At 43.6% G+C, this 19,421-nt stretch overlaps 4 non-coding genes across 4 annotated transcripts; 2 read left to right on the top strand and 2 right to left on the bottom strand.

Annotated features, from left to right (window-relative positions):
• Positions 1 to 1,807: 1,807 nt before the first annotated feature.
• trnan-guu (transfer RNA asparagine (anticodon GUU)) lies at positions 1,808 to 1,881 on the top strand. Its single transcript has one exon. It is a non-coding gene; the product is annotated as a tRNA-Asn (tRNA).
• Positions 1,882 to 4,763: 2,882 nt separating this feature from the next.
• On the bottom strand, positions 4,764 to 4,836 carry trnat-agu (transfer RNA threonine (anticodon AGU)). The gene has a single exon. It is a non-coding gene; the product is annotated as a tRNA-Thr (tRNA).
• Positions 4,837 to 9,241: 4,405 nt separating this feature from the next.
• Positions 9,242 to 9,323, bottom strand: trnas-uga (transfer RNA serine (anticodon UGA)). Its single transcript has one exon. It is a non-coding gene; the product is annotated as a tRNA-Ser (tRNA).
• A 9,462-nt stretch (positions 9,324 to 18,785) lies between these two features.
• trnae-cuc (transfer RNA glutamic acid (anticodon CUC)) lies at positions 18,786 to 18,857 on the top strand. Its single transcript has one exon. It is a non-coding gene; the product is annotated as a tRNA-Glu (tRNA).
• Positions 18,858 to 19,421: the final 564 nt, after the last annotated feature.

The raw sequence follows: 19,421 nt of genomic DNA, 5'->3' as shown, positions 1-19,421 counted from the left end.
ATATCGACAGGGGAAAATAAGGAGATGCTTGGTCAGAATAAAATTCCTTTGCAAATTCCATTTGAAATGAACTTCATTTTTTTTTTGAAAGCTGTTTAAGAAGCCCCAGCCTAAGCCTTCATGTCATTGGGTCAGGGGAACTTTGTTAATGTTCACACACTGAGCATGGACACGGCAGAAGCTCCTGCACCTCTTTCAATATTGTTTTTCTTCACTCAGAGTTTTCAAAAAGGAATTCGAAAATGAATTGAAAGTGTCAAACATCATGGTTATGTAGAAAGAAAACGAAATTGAGACTAATTGGAAAGAACATTGTAAAAAGTTGTTATTGATTAGAAGGGCTGAATGGTCTCCTCACGTGCTATGTCATTTTATGATAACATTATCAGATTAATTTGACGACAGCATTTCTAAATCTGCCACCTGAATTCCATTTCCGTAAATCAAAGACCCAAAGTGCTGCTGCAGGACCTCACAGTTTAACATGATGTGTAGGTGCCTCTGGCTCTGTCAGGTATTGTTCTGTAGTGGAGTGGTTATCACATGTGAAAGGTCCCCGCTTTGAAACTGGGCAGAAATATGATCAAAATATGTTAATTTAATGGGAAGCAAATATCCAAAACTACACGTTTGATGCTAAATATTAAGGGAATACAGTGTCTCACAGCCACGTGTCCTGTTCATCCGTCAGTCAACGTCACAAAAACACATCATCCGCTCATGATGACGTTGCTGGTTGTGAGAGTTTGCTGAGCGCTAATTGGCTGCCGCGTTTTCTATATCACAACAATGGCGACACTTCAAAATGTCCTTCATTGCCTGGAATGCGCTTTGAGACGCCCGCTGGTCGGGAAAAGCGCTATAAGCATTGACCAGAAGGCAGGGCTGGAAGGTACTATATTCAACAAACGTGATTGAACAGATTGTGGTAATTTTTCTGCCCGATTTCGAACCACTTGTTAGGCAAACGTAATAACCACTACACTAAATGCAAGTCTGTCTTTCTTTAATTATCTTAAATTCCAGTCCTCTGGCTAGTGACCCCCGTCAGTGGAAACAGTCTCTCCCTATCTGCTCCATCAAACCGCCCCATCCCCGTTGCCCCCCACCCCCATCATTTTGAGCCGCTCCATGAATTCTCCATTTAACCGACATTGCTCTAAAGAGAACAAGCCCGGTCTCTATAATCTCTCCACAAAACTGAATTTCCTCATCCCTGGACAAGATGCAAGGCGGAGGATTGAGACGAGATTTTGGAAAATATTGTCAGTTGGCAGGTAGGAAAATGGAGAAGGAACCAAACCAGAAAACCCAGTCTCCAGCTTTGTGAATCTTTAGAAACTCTTTGTGAACCGGAATCAGAGGAGAATGAAGGGTGAACTGTCCGACTGACCAGAGACAGTCAAGGCACCTTTCCCTTCTTTAAGACGCTGGAACATTGACTCTGATGTTCTCAGTGAAATTAACTGATCTGAGACTTTGAAAGGATTCTCGTTACTGCACATCAGGAATTCAAACCTAATATCGGCTTCAGGACAATCAGAATACTTGGTAACAGACAAGACAGCGAAAGACTCAAAGGGAGACGGCACCGGTTGTACGAGAGCTGGTTCCCGGTGACATGGATGTGTCTGCAGTGGGTGGGATCAGACTGTTTTCATGTATCCACAATGAATGTCCCACTCTTTTATTTGGGAAGAGTAAAACTGAGAAAGAATAATTGTCACTCCAGTCGCGGCAATCTGAAGCTTTCACTCGCTGAGCCATTGGTTTAGGATATTTTATAGAGGATATGTTACCTCGTCACGTCTCTGTGGCGCAATTGGTCAGCGCGTTCGGCTGTTAACTGAAAGGTTGGTGGTTCGAGACCACTCAGGGACGAAGCTGTCACTGTTATCTCCCCGTCATTACTCATTAACGCTCTGGTTTGTTTCGGGCCTCTGAAACCACAAGAAAATCCTCCCACCCCCACCCACAAGTTGCAAACTCGGCTCCCACATCAAGCTTTGTTTATGGACATTCATTTCTGATATGACAAAGAAAATGAACGATCATGTACCCCCATCTAATTTAATACAGATCTATGAGGCTATTGGATTGAAACAAACCCATCAATTAGTCGCTCCACAGTAACTGAGACAGGAAAAAGTAGCAATATTCCAGCCCCATACTCTCCAATCACCCGCTGCCAGCAGAAACATATTCTTATTTTGCTGAATGTTATCTTCAGAAATGCTGAAGAGCGAATCTAATGTGGCTGCAAGATGTAGCATTCAGATCACATTCAACAACAAACAGGAATGGGATCGATGCAACTTTTCCACACAGTTGGGTGACAATGTTTTTCACGAGCATCGAATGGAGTAATTTGCACACGCGAAATGAGCGGGGTAACCACAAGGTTACAGAACCATTTCCCTGCCTGGATCGCAATGGAGCTGTCTGGAATGTTAAACGGTGACGTCATGCAGCAGCACTTTGGGTCTTTGTTTTGAAGAAATGGAATTCGGCTGTTCTCATTAGAAATGCTGGAGACAGACTGATCAACAATGTCATCATCAAATGGCACAGCGCGGCAAGAGGACCTTCCGCACATTTTATTTATACCAGCTTTTTACAAAAATCTTGCCAATTAATCCCAACTTCCTTCTCTCTTTCCATGGATCAGAATTTTCTCCCTTTCAACCATTGCCAAATTCCCCTTTGTAGAAGGAGTTTCTGCAGAATCCATGCACTTTGCCTTAATGAATGGTTCCCTTACCCAATGAAATTAAGAGTTGGACTAGGGTTCCTTCTCGAGTTTTCGATACAAGCATAAGCTATTTATGCAATTCCTTTCATGGTGAACTTTCAAAAGATGTTTATTCTGATCAGACATGTCCTCAGTATTTCCTCAGTCATGATGACTATGAAACTATCATTGATTGCCATACAAACCCATGTGGTTCACCAGTCCTTTAGGGAATTCAATCGGCCGTCCTTACCTGGTCTGACCTGCATGTGACTCCAGACGCACAATGGATGTGGTTGATTCTCAACTGCCCTCTGAAATGCTTTAACAAGTTACACAGTTGAAGGGCAATTCAGGATGGGCAACAAATGCTGGCCAGCGATGCTCATGAAAGAATGAAGATCCATGATGAAGCGCGATACAAAGTGATTTTCTACCATCTCTCCCACTCCCTCATGTTCAATCATTGTATCAGTTGCATCTATCTTTAGGATGACGCTAGTCTTTGGATCACACTGGTCGTCATCTTTCAGTCAGTAATTAACTGTGAATTTGCATTTGTAAACTCATTAATTTCTGTTGTCAACTAAAGAAACTGCTAGTTTTTGTGCCTAGTCAGTTTCATCCCTCTTGATTTTGGAGCGGGGAGGGTGGGGGTGGGGGCGGGGGGTGGCTTTTTGCGGCTTGGCGAAGGGCAGATTTAATGTGGCGGTGAGATACTATATTCAATTAATATTCAACAACAAATGTGAATTATGAAACTTTCCCTCACACTTAGATGTGTAAATCTCGATAATGTTTCTACCCATTTCCAGACAGGGGACCTTTTGCGTGTACGTAGTAACCATTGCACTACAGAAACAATGGGCAGAACCACATGGACTGACTTAGAATATCAAACCATGCAGTCTTACTGCACTTCCGAACCCTGTTTTGTGGAAGTACAATTCGGCTGAAAAACATAACCATGCGGCAGAGAAATTGACTTGACATTAGAATCATAAAATGACACAGCACATCAACAGGTTATTCAACACTTCACACACGTGTGAACTATCTTATTGCAATTCGTCTGACTTATTGTCTCTTTCTTACAACCATGCCTTTTGGAGAAAATCAGTCAAAGCCTGGGGAAGTGCCAATGTCACATGGCTGTGAGATAATGTATTCAGCTATTATTTGGCAACAAACGAGAATTGTGCAACTTCTCACAATTAAATGGCTCAATTTTAATAATGTTTCCGTCAGTTTTCGAACCAGCGACCTAGCACATGTGAAGTGAACGTGAAACCACTACTTGTTTCTCTAATCATTTATAGGATATGGACATCGCTGGCCAGGTCACTACACCACAGAAACAAGTTGTGAGAAAAAGCCAAAGGGACTTGTATGGAATGTCAAACTGTGTAGACATGCTGCACTGCAAGATCCTGTTTTACAGGTATTGAATTGGAGTGGGACATTTTGGAATGCTGCAGAGAAATTGATCTAATTGTAAATTTACACAGCTCATTAGGAGGCCTTTCGACCCATCGGGTGTGTGCTTTCTTCCACTTAGTTCCAATATCATTCTCTTCCTTCATAACCCTGCAGTTTTATTTTCCATTTCAAATAATTGCCCAATTCCCTTTTGAAAACTCTGATTGAAGAAAACCAATATTGAAAGAGGTGCAGGAGCTTCTGCAGTGTCCATGCTCAGTGTGTGAAAATTAACAAAGTTTCCCTGACCCAATTATATGGAGAGTTGTGCTGGGGATTCATATATGGTCTTCGAAATAAAAAGAAATAATTACAATAAAGAGTACTCCTTATTCGATATCTACAATCTAATTCCTCTTGCTGTACAACCTGTTACAGAGGCTGTTATGCAAAAGAGGCTTACTGCAGATACACGAAGCCCTGCTTAGATCGAACCTGGAGGACTGTGTGTAGTTCTGGGAACGGCACCTTTTCAAGGATCAATATTGTTTTGCAGCATTGTCCAACCAATCGCCCATTTTCCCACGGAACTTGGTTTCATCAGCTAAACCACAGGCTCCAGCAAGAGTTGAACTCGCGACCCCTGGTCTACTAGACCAGTGCTCTAACCACTGAGCTATGGAGCCAACTGCTCAATCAAATGCCCGGAAAGTCAACCATATTCAGTGGACGAGGACCAGGATGACATTTCAGGTAGATGACATTTGATAGACCTGGAAATGTCTGAGAGGGAGAACAGGAAGTTAAAAGATGCGACATGAAAGTGGCAGAATTTGATGCGTGTCAGTTACTTTCAGTGATGAATTTCTGCCATGTGTCGCCTTGTCAGTTTCACAGGAGCCGCAGGGATGAGGTTGGTGACATGTGGTTGAAATGAGGAATAATGGGAACTGTAGTCAGCAGGATTCAAACCGACAGGGGGAGACACCAGTGGATTTCAAATCCATCACCTTAAACATTGAGTTATGACCAACAGCTCCTCCGAGTTCAAAGGTGTTCTTATCAAATCAGAGATGGCGAAAAAGTAAGTCACTCGGCCCATCGCGCCTGTGCTGGCTCTTTGGAAGAACAACTCACCCGATTCCACACACTCGAATTTCCCCCGCAGCCATTTATATTTGTATTGCCTCTCCCCGTTCTTCCTGTCAAAATAAAGGAGCATTAAACCAGAATCTCCTCTTGCTCACCTAAAGGAACTTCCTAAAGTGCCTGAAAGGGGGAATGTGACTGAATATGTGGCAGCGCTGGGATTCGGACTAACTCCTCTTTTCACAAAAAAACAAGTATCAGTTGGAACTCGCTGGGTGACAGCAGAGGTGGCAATTTTTGTTATTTATTTTATTTTGTTTGCTACTGAAGGACCCAGTGACAGCCCGGAACTGCGTGACAATGAATGATGTTCCAGCTAACAGCAATCGCTGTTGTCATTGGCTGAGGAAGTCGTTTGTGTTCGATATAAACATGTAATTTTGTGGGAGAAACTTGTCTCCGGTGAGCGAGGTCTGGAATGAGAATAAAAGGCACAGGTAGCACAGATCAGCCGGTTGTGAGGTTTGCAAACAGTTTCTCTGGTGCAGTGGTTATTAGGAATTGGCGCTTTCGCTGCTGCGGTTCTATATATACTTTTTGACATAAACATAACTGATTTATGCAATTGATTCCATAGCGAATTTAAAACAACACATTTTTTCTTATCAAGATACCCTTGCTATTTCTGGACTGATATCTACAAGCTGATTCAATGTGCTCTAAAAATGGGAGAGCTGGATTCAGGTTCCAGTTTCTGGCGGAGTGGGCCCAAATCCCGCGGCTGCCAAAGTTTCAGATGCTTCCCCCTTTCTGGCACTTCAGAAATTCCGTTTGGGTGGACAAGGGACAACTCCAGTTTAATGCCGGACGGGGGTTGGGGAGAAGCGTGCGGATTGCGGTCCTTGATTTTGTTTGGAAGAACGGGGAGAGGCAATACAAATATAACTTGCTGTGGGGGAAAGGCGGGTGTGTGGAATTGGTTGAATTGCTCTTCCAGAGAGCCAGCACAGGCACAATGGGCCGAGTGACATATTTTGTCACCATCTCTGATTTGATATGAGCGCGCTTGGACTATGGATGTGCTGTTAGTCGTGGACGAGTGTTTAAAGCGATGGTTTCAAGATCTATCGGGCCTTCCCAATGTAGGTTGCAATCCTGCTGACTGCGGTTCTTATTATTCCCGATTCTAACCAGGTACCAACAGGATTAATTATCGGGTAAATAGAATAAAACAAAAACACCCCGCTTTCTTATTTAAATTAATCTGTATGGATTCACGAAATCTGCAGTCACAAATGGAACAAACTGAGCCAGTTGGTGACATCCTTTCTTTCTGGGTGTTTGTCTCTCCTCAGGCCTCTGTCACTCTCGGTCTATATGTCTGTGTGTGTTTCTCTGTCTTTGTCAATGTGGTTCCGATCCCCATTTTTCACAATCCATACTTCATTCATTAGTTGTGTGGCTTCATATTAAAATCGTAGAGAGAAAATAAAAATAAATTTAAAAGATTGAAGAGGAATTTTTTTCGGTATTTTTTTGAGTGGAAACTGTTCAGCTACTAGGTGTCTATGTTACAAATTGGAAGGTGATTGAAATTTTCACCAAGCAACATTTAAACAGACATTCACCTTATGATCGAGTGTTTAAGGAAATGGACGCTGGAGAGAGATAATTTGTAAATACAAATAGCCCAAACTCAGATCCCTCGTACATTAGGAACTGTATTTCTTCTCGAAGCTGCTCCACGTGTGACATTTGCAGCTCTGATGTGAAACTTCAACTCTCACTCCACTGTTTCGGGCGGAGCTGTTGTGTGTTTCGGTTTTCAATCGATAAGTAAATCAGGCCTGTTTTAACAGTTTGTACCAGGTCAATAAATCTTCATTATCTGACCAGGAAACGATCCTGGACCGCGGAAGCACAAGGGCCGAATCCTCACCTCTAAATCACGAGGACAGCTGTCTATAACTCTTGTAACGTGCTTTATCTGAGCCACATTTGCCATTTCTTCAGACAATTTCACCAGAGACAATTTTTTCCGACGGAATTTTGTGTTTAACTAGAACTCAAACGACATCTTCAGCTAATGACACCCATTCTTTTTAAGGGGTGAGTCCAGTGGAGGATTGGCAGCAATAAACTGTCGTTCAACTGGTCTGATTCCAAATCCCGTGCCAGAAATAACAAGAAAACCCCCTGAAATTGCTCAGTGTCTTGACTTCAAAAGCGCCGGATAGAATGTAAGAAAGTACATTCCCCCACAGTGTGCAATAAAATGTCGGAATGATAGTGAAAGAAGCAACAGTGATGCTGGAAAAAATAAAATTATAGACAGTTCCAGCAAAAAAAGAAGCCATTCGGCCTGGCGCGCTGCTTTCAAAGGGCAGTTGTGATTGATTAGCCTGGAGTGATATTTGTGTCAGTGTAAACAGTCGGCAGTGAAATCTCCCACATTACCATGGCAGACATTCATCACAGAAAGCAACTGACACACATCAAGTTCTGCCGCTTTCATGTCGCATCTTTTAACTCCCTGTTCTCCCTCTCAGACATCTCCAGGCCGATTAAGTATCATCCACGTGGAACGTTATCCTGTTCCCCTTTCCATTTATTATGGGGACTTAATGTACAAGGTGGTAGTGTTCCCATCTATCTGCTGCCTTAACCTCCTAAATGGTAGTGTTCGTGGGTTTGGAAGGTGCAGTCGAAGGAGCCTTGGTGAGTTCCTACAGTGCATCTTGTAGATGGTACACACTGCTGCTACTGTGCGTCGGTGGTGGAGGGAGTGAAGGTGAAAAGTGAGGTGTCAACAAGTGGGCTACTTTGTGTTGGATGGTTTCGAGCTGGAGCCAACAGTGTGTTGCTGGAGCCGCGCTCACCCAAGCAAGTGGAGAGTGTTCCATCACACTCCTGAATTGAGCCTTGTAGGTGCTTGGCGAGTTTGGGGATTCAATAGGTGAATTACTCTCCGCAGCATTCTCGTGCCCGTCTTACCAAAGAAATGGTTGGTAGGACATGAATTTCTAATCAAGAGCACACAACCGAATATACTACCAATGAATATTTACAGTATTAGGCGATCTGTAGTTACAGTTTGAATAAGAGAGAATAAAAACAAACGGAAACATTCTGGTGAAGATAAATCTTTTATCTTTGTGGAATGATGCAGCGTGATTTCTTTTCACACACACACAAAACAGGCGATGTCTCATCTGTAATACTGTTGGCTGTAATGAAAATGAATATCAGGAGCTGCGCAGAACAAAGGGTCAATGGGAAACTTCTACTTTTAGGCAAAAGTCAGAGGCCCATTTCGAGCTCGACGTCCACCTTATAGAGACATAGGCTAGTGCAGTAACAACAGAGACAGAGCCTGGTGTGATAATTAATGAGACAGGGCCTAGAGCAATTTAAGCAGAGACATTACTAGTGCAGTAATAATCGAAACAGCATCTAATGTTACTTAAGCAAAGACGGGAATTAACTGAGACAGGGTTCAGTTTGATACACACATGACAGGTTCTACTGGAGTAATAGCTGAGACAGAGTCTTGTGAAATGCAAATAAAAACATGTTCTAGTTTTCTATAACCAGCGACAAGCTCTAGTGCAGTGCCAACTGGGGCATGGCTTATTGTAACTTTAGCCGAGACCTGCTTCAGTGCAGTCATGACTGAGATCGTGCCAAGTGTATTGTGGCCCTAGTCCAGTACATAAACAACTGTGGCTGAGCCAATTACAGAAACAACTGAGAGATGAACTTCTCTAATATGATCAGAGACACGTCCTAGTGTGATAGAAACAGAAACAGCGTCTAATTTAATATGAACAGAGACAGTGCCAAATGCAGTAATAATTGAGACAGGGCCTGCTTCATGTGATGTGAGTAATCACGGTTTCACTGCCATCCACTGGTCAAGCTTTGCTATTGCAGGTGTTGAGAAAATGTCGATTCCATTTAGTGTTTCTGAGATCAATGGTTAAAATCAGAAATAATGGAAAACGTAGTCGGCAGGATTTGAACCTGCGTGGGGTAACCCCAATGGATTTCAAATCCATCGCCTTAACCACTCGGCCACGACTACAGACCTGGACAGTGAAATATATATATTTCATATATGAAATCATAGAATAGTTACAGCAGAGAAAGAGGGTCTTCTTCCCGCCCTGTCACTGCCACAACCCAACCTTTTCCCCGTAACCCTGCAATTTATACTGTCCCTCCTCGTTCTCCCTCCCAAACTGGGAATGAAAGAGTGAGAATGAGAGAGGAAGAGAAGTGATGGGTTTTGTAGATCCCAGTGAAAAGAGACTCCAGGAACAGTTCATTGTGACAGTTCACACAGCAACAAGAAAACAACATTCCCTGAGGAGGGCCAGGAGTGGGAGTGTGTTTAGTTCAAGCACAGGAGACTTGTTCAGCCAATAACAGCATCGAGTGTGTTAGACATGAACATGAAGTGAACAGTGAGGTGAAATAGTGGAATAGCTTCTTTACCCAGAGAGTGGTGGGAATGTGGAACCCGATGCCACAGGGAGTGGTTGAAGTGAATTATACAGATACATTTAAGTGGAAACTAGGCAAGAATTTAAAGGGAATAGATAGTTACAATTGAAGACTTAAATGAAGGAAAATTGGAGGAGTCTGAAGTGGATCATAAACCCCGGAGCGGACTGGTTGGACCAAATTCCCATTTCTGTTTCCTCCATCCTGTGAGGATAATACCAGATTCTGCCGTCTCTCCACATGATTGAAATAGCTTATCCCTGACACAGTTCATGTGAATACTGCCCGTAACCTCTCCAAAGACTTGACATCTTTCCCAAAATGTGAACACAATATTTCAGCTGAGGTTCAATAAATGGTTTACAAAGATTCAGCATCATTAGTTTGCTTTTGAATTCCAAGCCTCCATTAATGAAGCCAAGGACCACATGAGCTATTTTTAAAGAAATCAGAGAGATCAGCCTGTCCTGCTACCTTCGAAGATTTGTGTACACGTTACTCTATCCCTCTACTCAGTTCTCCACCAAACAACCTTTCACAGCCCGTGTGTGTTTTTTCCTTCACCTCCTCGTTCCGAACACTGTCCATAAGCCTTGCAGAATGGCTCGTCCACTCCAATTTTGCCATTTCCTCGCTTCAGACCCGCTTCACCAGGGATAACTTTGTCCTACAAAATGGTGCGTTTACTTGGAACAGGAAGGGCTTGCTCAATGGCAATTGTTCAGCCAATGAGGACAACGGTTTCTGGGAGCTGGAACACGAAATCGACAGTGAGGTGAAATAGTCCCACAAGCTTCTCCTGTGTAAATTTCAACTTCCAAAACCCACCAACCTCTTCACTGCGGCTCCTGTGAAAGTGACAAGGGAACACACGGCAGACATTCATCACTGAGAGTAACTGAGACACATCCAATTCAAAACACTGTCATGTCACATCTGTTTCTGCTGCTGTCACTGCCTCTCCTCCAGCTCCCTCTGCCCATCCAGCTCCCAGGTCAATTAGCTGCTTGATGCAGACACAGTCAGTTCATGAACACAAGCTTTCCCTGGAAATCAGAGACAGGGAATGGAAGTCCCAAAGCTTCTGGAAGGGATGGGTTTGCAGATGACAGAGTAAAGATAAAACAGGATCTCTCTTCCTGGTTCTCCCTCATACTGATTACATGAAAAGGACACAAGGACAATCCACTCTCTGTTTAAATGTTGCTCGGTGAAAATTTCTGTCATCCTCCGCTGTGTAACATACGGGCACTGAGTCAACAAGCAGTCTGCACTCAAAAATAAACACAGGAAGTGGCAAGCATATCTGGCAACATTTAAACCTGTTGTTATTCCCTGTACCATTTACCACGAAGATACATTACAAAAGTGAACAAATTTGCGATGGTAAAAATGTGTTCACCCCTCGGTGAACTGAAGCACACTGACACACTCAGAGGAAGACACACAGATATATGCACCGAGAATGACAGAGGCCTAAAGCGAGACAAACACCCATGTCACCAACAGTTTTCTTCCATTTCTGACGATTTGCTGAATACTTTCAGATGAACGGAAATGAAAGAGCGCGCAAGTGACGCGGAAAAAAAACACGGGAATATTTGGAAGCTTCTGATTTCATTTCACCGGCAATTAGCTGTCGAGACAGCGAAAAGGACAAACAGGGAAGCAGCGCAGTCGAACCTGCGTGGGGAAACCCCAATGGATTTCAAATCCATCGCCTTCACCACTCGGCCACGACTACTACAAAAGCATTAACGTTGTTGAGCTAAAATTGCAGAATGGTTACAGAGAAAAAGCTGGCACTTGGCCCCACCTACTTCCGGTCACCCTGCAATTTTTATCGCCTCTCCTCGTTCTTCCTACCAAAATAAAGCACCGCAGGCGTCAGCTGCCACGAGCGCATCCCAATGGATTTTCGAAGAAGACAAACTAATTGAAATTTCGATCGCAGTGGGATTTGAACTCGCGGTTGATAAGACCTGCGTTTCATAAAACACTACAACCGAATTTCGAGGCCTTGGGCCGCTCGGCCACACACATACAGAACAAACAGAAGCACCGTAACCATTGCCTTGAGTGATATCAGCGCTGAATTAGACCATAACAAATAGGAGTAGGAATAGAACCATTTTGCCCCTGGAGTCCCTCATAATATCACAGAATGACAGCTAATGTTACACCACAGATAGAGGCCATTCGGTCCGGGTCATTGGAATAGAGGGTTTAGCAGCAGGAGGAGGCCATTCGGCCCTTTGCAACTGCTCCACCATTCAATAAGCTCATGGCTGATCAGGTTATGGTCTCAACTCCACATTTTTGTTTGCCCCAAACCCCCATAACCCCTTCTCGATCAAAAAGCTGTCTAATTTTGCCTTGAATAAATTCAGTGACCCAGCCTCCACTGCTTTCTGGGGAAAATAATTCCACAGACTAACCACCCTCGGCGGGAGAAAAAAATCTCCTCATCTCCGTCTGAAAAGGGAGGCCTCTTACTCTTCTGGAAAATAACTGACCTGGTCCCACTCGCCCAACTTTTCCCCGAAGACCTGCATTTTCTGTCCAATTCTCTTTTGAAATCCTCGACTGTATCTGCCGCCCCCACACTCTCAGGCCGTGCATTCCAGATCCTAACCACTCGCTGATTAACAGAGAAACCCCTTTAAAACTGTACACTTTATGTGATGTTACCTCTCCTCATTCTTCCAACCAACAGGAAACACTTCACTCTCCCTTACAGTGAATTTCAGGTACGTTTTAAGAGTTGACACGGGGAATTCCTGTGCATTGAGACAGTTCACACAGAGGCAAGAAATAAGGTTTTCCCTGACTGGGAATTGAACATGGGCTGCGAGCGATGAAAGCACCAAACACTCTACACAAAACTCTCCGACTTCCAGTGAAGCCAATGGCAGTTTTTGTTCGGAAATCAGCGGTTGTGACATTAACAAAGTGGGATGGAGAGAGACTCAGTTTGAGCGGTGACACTGCTGGAGGAATGGGGAGCTGGGGATCACCAATGAAAACAGCAAAGCTTTAAAAACAGGCGGCGCCTAGCGAGGGGCGCGAACCCACGACCCTGAGGCTAAGAGTTTTATGCTATACTGACAGAGCTAGCTGAGCATTCACACTGCTGGCTTCCTATGCAAAAATTCAGGGAGATCAATATTGTTTTCCACCTGGAGCCTCAGCTTGTTCTGAATTTCAAAGTGTAGAAGGTAATCGGCCTACAAAAGCCCCAAGGTTACAATACATTCCTCTCAATCATCAATAACATCATTCACACCTTCCACTTCTTAGCTGCACCTCCTTCCAAACATTGCAAACTCCACTTGCATCGTTCATCCTGATATTTTTCTCTTGGACATTTTAATATGAAGCTGCACAACTAATGTGAGTTAAGTTTGTGATGATGAATGTGTGTTTGCCCCTCGGGGAACTGAACCGCATTGACACACACAGAACACACACAGACACATACACCGAGAGTGACAGAGGCCGAAGGAGAGACAAACACCCAGAAAGCAAGGATGTCACCAATTTGGCCAATTATTGCTCCATTTCAGACTCCAAATGCAGTGAATGTTTGCAGATGAACAGGACTAAGAAACACGGGGGTGTTTGGGTGGTTTTGTTTGACATTTGACGGATAACTTATTCTACAGACAGTTTGTGTCAATCAGGAATGAGAAGAAGGGAATTTGGCAGGATTGGAACCACGTGGAAAAACGCCTCAACCACTCGGCCAGGACAACTGGGTAAAGGCTGCATGTTGTTTAAAATAATAGAATGAATACAGGGAGTTCCAGTGAGAGAAGGTCTTCCAGTCCGTGCCATTGCCCCACCTTTTCCCAGTCACCCTGGGATTTACACAGCCTCTCCTTCAGTGCACGGAGAATTAGTTGGAAGCGCCTCAAATAATAAAGTACCAGAAAGTTTGGCAGAGGTGAGAGTGAAGCCCAAATCATCATAAAGATCGAAACTTAAACCAGCGGCTGAGCCCGTTCGGCCTCACTACCACATTCAGATTAGACACAAACATTGTCTTCACCAACATTGACACTAAATTAGAATATAAAAAAATATGATCAGGAATTGGCCATTCGGCCCCTCGAGCATTCTCAGCTGCTTAATAAGATCATCTGAAAACTTCAATCATCCTCCACTTTGTAACATCCGGAAGGTTAGTTGCTGAACAGTCTCCACTCAAAGAAAAGAGAGAAATGTCCTGTTAACTGTTTTTTTAAAAAAAAATTTGCTGATATGAAGTCATAAATCTAACATGGATAATATTCTGGGCGGTAAAAATAGGAAACGGAACCACATTAACACACAGAAAATCACAAATACGCACGTTGTTAAGATTTGAAATTGTGCTTATTTTCACACTGTCTTTCAATGTGCAGAAAGTGGAGCTGTGATCAGCTTATAGCTCAGAAGATGTACAGCAAGAGTGTATATAACAGGCTGATGCTCACGGTGCCTGTTTGGAGTCGGTGAGCTGCATCTTACGATTGAGACCATTTAAATATCGTTCAATGAGTCCGGTTCCAAATTCAGTGCTACAAATGATAAGAAAACTCGCTGAATTTGCCTATTGTCTTGAATTCAAAGCATCCCATGGAAGATAAGAAAGTTCATCTTAACCGCGGTGTTAGGAAACATAAAATGTCAGAAAGTTACAGCAAAGCAAGAGGCCATTCGGCCCTGTGTGCTGCTTTCAATGAACAGTGTGATTGGTTGATCTGAATACTCAAAGATATTCGTCGTTTAGGAAGAATGGGCAAAAAGGGAAACGAGGCAGGGTCGCGTTGATTATAAGGAACGAGATTGGTGCATTAGTGAGAGAGGAACTTAGATTGAAGGATCAGGATGCAGAATCAATTTCGGTGGAGCGAACGAACAATAAGATGCAGCAAACAGGAGTTGTTTATAGGCCACCAAACTGTAGAGGGAATGTTGGGCATGGGATAAATCAGGAAACTAGAGCTGCATGTGACATGGGTAATACAGGAATAATATTCTGCCTCGCACCACCAGCTCTATAGTCAGTGCTTTGTAACCTATCACAGCCCTTCTCTTTTATTTTCACCCCTCACTCCGGCTCTGGATTTATTCCCGAGTTTTGCCCTTGTGACATTTCCAGCTCTGATGTGAAACTTCCACTCTCACTCCACCAATTCTAGCAGAGCTACACCGTGTTATTTTCAACCAGCAAATCGATCACATTAATTTAAACAGCTCGCCCATGAGTAATAAGTTTCAACTCCCTCACCAGGAATCAAACGCAGGCTGTACCAATAAAATTACCGCATTTTAATCACTAACTCAGCAGCTTGGCACATGGAAGCTGCTTATCGCATTTTTCATTCCAGATCTCTTTCACCAGAGACAAGTTTCTTTCACCAAATGTTCTGTGTGGGATGACATCTTCACCAATGAGAAGAGCCATTGCTGTGAGCTGGAACATGAAATCGATAATTTCCTCCTTTAGGACAATTCTTTAAGCCTCCCCCTTTGACCGAGCTTTTAGTCACCTGAACGAATATGTGGCTCGGTGTCACACTTTGTTATATAATGATCCTGGGGAACGCGTTGTGACGTTTCATTAGGTAAAAGGAGCTTTAAAAATATGAGTTGTTGTTGTTGTCCATACATAGAAAGAGACAAACTCCTCTTTCCCCTTTCATCCTGATATTTTTCACTGTAACATTGTAATGTGAAGTTGCACAACTAATGTGAATACAGCTTGTGTTCGTAAAAATGTGTTCACCTCCTCAAGGAACTGAACCACATTTAGCCACACAGAGGAACACACTCAGAGATATACACCGAGAGTGACAGAGGCCTAAGGAGACAGAGATGCCAGAAAGCCAGGATGTCATCAACTTGCCTCAGTTTTCTTTCATTTCCGACTGGAGATTTGCAGAAGGCTGACATATGAATGGAATTAAGAGATCGCGGATGTGTTTGGAGCGCTTTTCCTTGATTCAAACGATAATTAGTTCTGTCTGCGTGCGGTCAAAATCCAAAATAACACGAAATGCAGTCGGTAGGATTCGAACCTGCACAGCCTAACACCAAGGGAAATCTAACCCATCGCCTTAACCACTGGGTCACGACTACACAACTGGGTGTAGGATTATTTGTATGAAATCATACACTCGTTACAGCAGAGAAAGCGGTTTTTCTGCCCGTCCAGTCACTGCCATTATCTGACCTTTTCCCCAGAACCCTGAAATTTATACTGTCTCTCCTCATTCTTCCTATCAAACTGGGAATGAAAGACTGAGAATGATCCAACCCGGCCAATTACCCCCCGCCCGATCAGTCTACTCTCCATCATCAGTAAAGTAATGGAAGGGATCATCAACAGTGCTATCAAGCGGCACTGACTTAGCAATAACCTGCTCACTGATGCCCAGTTTGGGTTCCCCCAGGGCCACTCAGCTCCTGAACTCATTACAGCCTCATTTTAAACATAGACAAAAGAGCTGAACTCCCGAGATGAGGTGAAAGTGACAGCCCTTGACAACAAGGCAGCATTTGATCGAATGTGGCGTTAAGGAGCCCTAGCAAAACTGAAGTCAATGGGAATCAGGGGGAAACTCTCCGCTTGTTGGGGTCAGACCGACCACAAATGGAGATGGCTGTGGTTGTTGGAGGTCAGTCAACTTAGCTCCAGGACATCCCTGCAGGAGCTCCTCAGTATCCTCGACGCAGCCATTTTCAGCCGCTTCACCAATGACCTTCCTTCCATCATAAGGTCAGAAGAGGGGATGTTTGCTGATGATTGAACAATTTTCAGCCATACCCGACTCCTCAGACACTCCAGCAGTCCATGTCCAAATGCAGCAAGACCTGGACAATATCCAGGATTGGGTTGACAAGTGGCAAATAACATTCACACTGCGCAAGTGTCAGGAAATGACCATCTCCAACACGAGAGAATCCAACCATCGTCCCTTGATGTTCAAAGGCATTACCATCACTGAATCCCTCACTATCAACATCCTGGGGGTTACCATTGACCAGGAACTGAACTGGACTAGCCATATAAACACTGTGGCTACAAGAGCAGGTCAGACGTTAGGAATCGTGCAACGAGTAGCTCACGTCCTGACTCCCCAAAGCCTGTCTGCTATCCACAAGGCACAAGTTAGGAGTGTGTGGAATTCTCCCCACTTGTCTGCATGAGTGCAGCTCCCGCAACACTGAAAAAGCTGGGCAGGACAAAACAGTCCATCTGACAGAGACCACATCCACATTCACCCCCTTCAGCATCAATGCACAGTAGCAGCAGCGTGTACTCTCTACAAGGTGCACTGCAGGAATTCACCAAGGTTCCTTAGAAAGCAGCGTCCAAACACATGACCATTACGCCCACATCGCGTGAATGAATTTAGAAAAAGATCCAAGTTAGCCTGAAAATTATATTTCCTTGTTCTTCTGACCAATGTAAAGCACTACAAACGTCAGTGTTTGGAGCAAGTCTGACGTATTTGCTCAAGTGAGGAACCAAATTAAGATTTCAATATTGGTTTTCTTAACTCCGAGTTTCCAAATGGGAACTGTGCAATGGCTTGAAAGTGAAAAAAAAACAAAGCTAAGGAGAAAGCGAAGGAAATTGTCATTAATTATGAAACCCTTGTAGAAAACGAACATAGACACGATGCATGTAAGGGCCTCTTACTGCGCTGTGCCATTTGATGATGACATTGTTGATCAGTCTGTCTCCAGCATTCCTAATGAGAACAGCCGAATTCCATTTCTTCAAAACAAAGACCCAAAGTGCTGCTGCATGACGTCACCGCTTAACATTCCAGACAGCTCCATTGGGATCTTTACAGCGCAGGGTTTATAGAGGCGAGTGGGGTCACATTCGCTTCACATATGATGGAGCTGCGGTTTGAAACCTGGCAAGATTATCCAAGTTTGTTTATTCGAGTGTGAGTGAAAGTTGGATAATTTACGTTTTTTGTAAATATGAACACAAGGGCTGGAATCCTGCTGAGTAAAGTTTTCACCATTTTTCTTTTTAACCAAATTAATTATCAGTTAATTTGAAGGAAACCCATCCAAATACGCCGTTATTTTCTGATTTCAATTCATTTGTCCGCATTCAGGAAATTTGCTTTCGGAAATGGAGCAAACATTGAGCCAAGTTGGTGACACCCTTGCTTTCTGGGTGTGTGTCTCTCCTTCGGCCTCTGTCACTCTCGGTGTATATCTCTCTGTATCTATTCCTCTGCGATTGTCAATGTGGTTCATCTCCCTGAGGGGGTGAAAACGTTTTTAACGTCGCAAACATGATTCACACTAGTTGTATGAATACATGTTAAAATGTCGCAGAGAGAAGTATCAGTGTGAAAGATAAAACAGGAGATTGGCCTTTTCTATATTTATCCTACAACAACAGCAACTTATGTTTATAAAGCGCCTTTAACCTGTTGAAACGTCACAAGGCGTCCCCAGGATCATTATATTACAAACTGTGACACCGAGCCTCATATTCGGTCAGATGACTAAAAACTCGTTCAAATGGGGAGGTTATAAGAAATGTCTTAAAGGAGGAAAGTATCGATTTCATGTTCCCGCTCACAGCAATGGTTCTTCTCAGTGGTGAAGAAGTCTCTTGTGTTCAACTTAAACAGACCAATTGGTCGGAGGAAGTTTCCTCTGGTGAAAGAGATCGGGAATGAAAAAGAAAATGTCAAAAGTTGCCTCCAGAATCCAAATGTCAAGCCTTATTTGTAGTTTCCCTGATGTCCAGTGACTGGGAATCGGCGCTTCCATTGGGCCAACAGCGAATAGGGTGGAGGGTTTTGGAAATTGAAAGTTACACATGTGCAGCTTGTGGGGCTATTTCACCTCACTGTCAATTTCATGTTCCAGCTCACAGCAACCGTTGTTTTCATTGGCTGACGAAGTCGTTTATCTTGAACCTAAACAGGCAGTTTTGTGGTGAAAGAGATCTGAACTGAAAAACAATCGGCAAACGCAGCGTAGATAAGCCAAATCGAATAATATTAGTCTAGCTTCCCTGATGGTCTAGTGGTTAGGATTCGGCGCTCTCACCGCCGCGGCCCGGGTTCGATTCCCGGTCAGGGAATGTGGAGTTATTGAGTTTTTTGAACGAGTGGTGTTTACTCATCGATTGGAAACGTTTAAAAGCTCCACCAGAATCAGAGAAGTGAGGGCTATACATTTCACCTCAAGAGCTGGAAAACATTACACTTGGATCAAGTGGAGTGAGGGAATGAAGGAAGAGGATAAGAGGTTGGTTGCAAAGCACTGACTGTAGAAATGTTGGTGTGAGGCGAAATATGGGTGGGAGAAGTACGAATTTTGCTGCCTACTGTTTGCACTGACACAAATATCACTCCTGATGGATCAACCAATCACTACTGCTCTTTGAAAGCAGCAAATGGACTCTTTCTGTGCTGTGACTTTCTATAATTTTATGTTTCCCAACAGTACGGGTCGTTCTGCCATTTTATAACCCACTCGAGCGAGATGTACTTTCTTACCTTGTATTCGGCTCTTTTGAAACCAAAACACGGAGCAAATTCAGCGAGTTTTCTTGTCATTTCCAGCACGAGATTTGTCACGAGACTAAATGATCGACACATTAATGGTGTCAATCCTTCACTGGAGCTCACCACGTCCAAAGAGT

Source organism: Cetorhinus maximus, chromosome 23 (assembly GCF_964194155.1).
Source record: "Cetorhinus maximus chromosome 23, sCetMax3.hap1.1, whole genome shotgun sequence".
In the NCBI taxonomy this organism is placed as follows: domain Eukaryota; kingdom Metazoa; phylum Chordata; class Chondrichthyes; order Lamniformes; family Cetorhinidae; genus Cetorhinus; species Cetorhinus maximus.
The sequence above is the reverse complement of the archived record's forward strand: the minus strand, read 5'-3'. Positions and strand labels throughout refer to the sequence as shown.